This window comes from Schistocerca cancellata, chromosome 7 (assembly GCF_023864275.1).
Source record: "Schistocerca cancellata isolate TAMUIC-IGC-003103 chromosome 7, iqSchCanc2.1, whole genome shotgun sequence".
NCBI classification, from domain to species: Eukaryota; Metazoa; Arthropoda; class Insecta; order Orthoptera; family Acrididae; genus Schistocerca; species Schistocerca cancellata.
The window spans coordinates 127,595,531-127,600,565 of record NC_064632.1 but is presented as its reverse complement, the minus strand read 5'-3'; the positions used below and the strand labels follow the sequence as shown (position 1 = coordinate 127,600,565).

Below are 5,035 nucleotides of genomic sequence, written 5' to 3'. Positions count from 1 at the left end.
GGTGAAGAGACAGAAAAATGTGAAAATATACAAATTGTAATTCAGCATGTAATGAGATGGAAATCTGATAACCACTAGCAATTGGAACAGTGTAGTGAGAGAAGGAATAAAAGACAGAGACTCGGTAGCAAAAATGAGAGAATAGGAAGACTAATTGTGTTCTGCAATAGATTTTAGTTTTTAATAGCGAATGTACCAAAAACCGCAAGAGGAGGAGGTACAAATGGAAACATACATGGCACATTCGGAAAATATCTATAACAAGAAAGGAAATGATGATAGGGCATGTGAGAGGAAAACGAGGAAATACTTTCATGGCGCTAAAGGGAGCCGGTAATGCATGCAAGCGAAGACAAATAACTGAGACAAATAAATGATACACTGAGTACAAATTAATAGACGAGAGGAATTTATAAATCTCTTCCTTTTGAGTGTTAGAGATTCTGTTGAAAGAGTTTGAGATTGAGGTTATTATGAAGGGATGGTTGGAATTTATTTAACATTTCGATATCTTGTAGAAGAGGAACGTACGCAGTAATATATACTGTTTGAATAAAATATATTAGAAAATACACTTCTTTCCACTTTGTCGATCGCTGTTTCATATGACATTGTAAGTGACTTTTCTGCTGTAATACGGGTTGTTGTGCAAGAACGGATATGACTTGAAGATGGATGATAGTGTCGAAATTTATTGATCGGAAGGTAGCACAGCGATCGAGAGAATGCATATAGGCGTATCAATCATAAAAAGGATCGAGGATGACTCTTTACTGAGGAATATGTTGTTGTTGTTGTTGTTGTTGTGGTATTCAGTTCAAAGACTGGTTTGATGCAGCTCTCCATACTACTGTATCATGCGCAAGCTTCTTCATCTCCGAATAACTACAGCAACCTGCATCCATCTGAATCTGCTTACTGTACTCATCTCTTGGCCTCCCTCTACGATTTTTGCCCCCCACACTTCCCTCCAGTACTAAACTGGTGAGCACTTGATGCCTCAGAACGTGTCCTACCAACAGATCCCTTCTTTTAGTCAGGTTGTACCACAAATTTCTCTTCTCCCCAATTCTATTCAGAAACTCATTACTTACGGGATCTACCCATATAATCTTCAGCATTCTTCTGTAGCACCACATTTCAAAAGATTCTATTCTCTTCTTGTCTAAAGTGTTTATTGTTCAAGTTTCATCTCCATACATGCCTATACTCCAAACAAATACATTCAGAAAGGACTTCCTGACACTTAAATCTATACTCGATGTTAACAAATTTCTCTCCTTCAGAAACGCTTTTCTTGCCATTGCCAATCTGCATCTTATATCCTCCCTACTTCGATCATCATGAGTTATTTTGCTTCTCGTATACCAAACTTCATTTACCACTTTTAGTGTCTCATTTCCTAATCTAATTCCCTCGGCATCACCTGATTTAATTCGACTACACTCTATTAATCTCGTTTTGCTTTTGTTGATGTTCATCTTATATCCTCCTTTCAAGACACTGCCCATTTCGTTCAGCTGCTCTTCCTAGGCCTTTGCTGTCTCTGACAGAATTACAATATAATCGGCGAACATCAAAGTTCTTATGTCTTCTCCATGGACTTTAATTCCTGCTCCAAATTTTTCTTTCATTACCTTTACTGCTTGCTCGATATGCAGATTAAATACCATCGGGGATAGGCTGCAACCCTGTCTCACTCCCTTCTCAATCACTGTCTCCCTTCCACGCCCCTCGATTCTTATAACTGCCATCTGGTTCCTGTACAAATTGTAAGTAGCCTTTCGCTCCCTGTGTATTACCCCTGCCACCCTTAGAATTTGAAAGAGAGTATTTCATTCAATATTTTCAAAAGCTATCTCTAAGTCTACAAATGCTATCAACGTAGGTTTGCTTTTACTTAACCAGTCTTCAATGAGAAGTCGTAGGGTCAGTATTGCATCTCGTGTTCCTCCATTTCTCCTGAATCCAAACTGATCTTCCCCGAGTTCAGCTTCTAACAGTTTTTCCATTCTTCTGTAAAGGGTTCGTATTAGTATTTTGCAACTGTGACTTATGAAACTGATATTTAGGTAATTTTCGCACCTGTCAGCACCTGCTTTATTTGGAATTGGGATTATTACTGTATATTCTTCTTGACGTCTGAGAGTATTTCGCCTGTCTCATGCATCTTGTTCACTAGGGGGAGGAGTTTTGTCATGGCTGGCTCCCCAAGGCTATCAGTAGTTCTACGGGAATATTGTTTACTCCCAGGGCCTTCTTTCTCATCTTCCGCTACCTTCTCTTCCATTTTCATTATATTGTCCTTAAGTACATCTCATCTCCCTTGTATGGATTCTCAATATACTCCTTCCACCTTTCTACTTCCCCTCCTTTGCTTAGGGCTGGTTTCACGCCTTAGCTCTTGATATCCACACCGGTGGTTCTCTTTTTTCGAAAGACCTCTTTAATTTTCCTGTAGGCATAACTGTCTTACCCCCTCGGTATAGTCTTCTACATCTTTACATTTGATCTCTAGCCGTTCATGCTTAGCCGTTTTGCACTTACTGTCGATATCGTTTTTTGAAAGTTTGTATTCCATTTCGGCTACTTCGTTTATTGCATTTTTATATTTTCTCCTTTCATTGATTAAATTCAATATCTCTTGTATTACCCAAGGATTTCTACTAGCCCTCGTCTTTTTACCTACTTGGTCCTCTGCTGCCTTCACTATTTCATCCTTCAAAGCTGCACAGTCTTCTTCTACTGTATTCCTTTCCCCCGTTTTGCCAATAGCCTCACTCTGAAACCCTCTACCACCGCTGGTTCTTTCAGCTTGTCCAGGTCTCGTCTCCTTAAATAACCAATCAATTGCGGTCGGAATGCAAAGCTGCCCCTAAAAATGTCTTACAATTTAAAATCTGGGTCCTAAATTTCTGTATAACCATTATGCAATCAGTCCGAAACCTTCCGGAGTCTCTCATGAATCTTAACCCAAGTGTTAGCTACAATTAAATTATGGTGTGTGCAAAATTCCTCCAGGCGGCTTCCTCTTTCGTTCCTTTCCCCCAGTCCATATTCACCTATTACTTTTCCTTCTCTTCCTTTTCCTACTATCGCATTCCAGTCCCCCATGGCTATTAAATAATAATCTCTTTTATGTCATCATACATTTCCTCAATCTCTTCCTCATCTGCGAAGCTAGATGGCATATAAACTTGCACTAGTGTGGTGTGTGTGGGCTTTGTGTCTATCTTAGCTACGATAATACCTTCACTACGCTGTTCATAGTAGCTTATCCGCATTCTTATTTTTAGTCATTGTTAAACCTACTCTTGCATTAATCCTGTTTGATTTTGTATTTACAACTCTCTTTTCACCTGACCAGAAGCCCTGTTCGTCCTGCCAACGTACTTCATTAATTCCCACTATATCTAACTTTAACCTATTTATTTCCCGTTTTAAGTTTTGCAACCTACCTGCCCGATTAACGGACCTGACATTCCATGCACCGATCCGTAGAGTACCAGTTTTGTTTCTTCTGATGACTACGTCCTCCAGAGTAGTCCCTGACCGGAGACCCGAATGGGGGACTATTTTACCTCCGGAATATTTTACACAAGAGGATTCCTTCATCATTCAACCATACAGTACAGCTGCATGCCATCGGAAAAAAATTACGGTTGATGTTACAAGACCAGATCAGTCAATCATCCAGACTGTTGCCCCTGCAACTACTGAAAAGGCTGCTGCCCCTCTTCAGGAAGTACACGTTTGTCTGGCCTCTCAACAGATACCCGTCGGTTGTGGTTGCACTATGATACGGCTATCTATACAGCTGAGAATGGAAAGCTTCCCCGCAACGGAGAGATTCGTGGTTCATGGATTAGGGGGGGGGGGGGGGGACAGACAAAAATATCCAGATTTTAAAGTTCAGCTTTTTATTGCAAACAATACCTAATTTAAGACTCTTGTGGATCTGCTGGCGACACTTTTTGTTAAACAGCGTAGTTTCTACAGACTTTAGATTCTTTAACCTTCAAACACCGATCATACACAATGTGGAGTTGTGCTGATTAATGGAATGTCATGAGTGGCAGAACAAACTTACCTCCATATCGTAATATTATTTTTATACGGTTTTACCCATTGGAAATGATGTGCTTTTCTTCTGCGCTGGCTCATACATGTGGCCCGTGCATATCATGTTCCCGTGTTGTCCTAAGACATGTAAATCCTCAATGACTCAACGCTTTTTCATGTACGTCTTAAGGAATTATGTGTTCCGGTTTCCTCTAAATATAGCTGCATTCACCTGCACTCCTACTCCATCGCACTATAAAATCAAAATTTCCAAGTACGAAACTATTTCTCTTACATTCATTGTATGTGCATAAACATTTATCGGTTCACTTGCCGCGTCAGATTCGGAAGAAATTCCAAGCTTTCGATGATACATTCTATCATCTTCGTCCCTGATGAAGAATGTGGAGGATGTCACCAAAAAATTGGCAACGGCCTTGCCGCAGAGGACACACCGGTTCCCGTGAGATCTCCGAAGTTAAGCGCTGTCGGGCGTGGTCGGCACTTGGATGGGTGACCATCCAGGCCGCCATGTGCTGTTGCCATTTTTCGGGGTGCACTCAGCCTCGTGATGCCAATTGAGGAGCTACTCGACCGAATAGTAGCGGCTTCGGTCAAGAATACCATCTTACGACCGCGAGAGCGGTGTGCTGACCACAAGCCCCTTCTATCCGCATCTTCCACCGACGATGACACGGCTGTCGGATGGTCCCGGTAGACCATTCGTGGCCTGAAGACGGAGTGCTTTTTTTATTACCTTAAAATTGGTTTTTTATCCGAAACTTACGCGGTAAGTGAACCGAGAAATTTTTGAGCACGGACTCCGTCATGAAAAATTTGGTAGATACTCATTGTATGTGTTCGGTTTTATTTGCGAAAGTGAAACTGAAGCTATAGCACATACCGGGAACACGTCAGAATGAAACACGTGGTAGAACCTGACAGGACACAGAAAGACGGCGAGTCGGCATTC

At 41.3% G+C, this 5,035-nt stretch overlaps 1 pseudogene; it reads left to right on the top strand.

Moving 5' to 3' along the window:
• The first annotated feature begins 4,489 nt into the window (after positions 1 to 4,489).
• LOC126093164 (5S ribosomal RNA) lies at positions 4,490 to 4,607 on the top strand (annotated as a pseudogene).
• Positions 4,608 to 5,035: the final 428 nt, after the last annotated feature.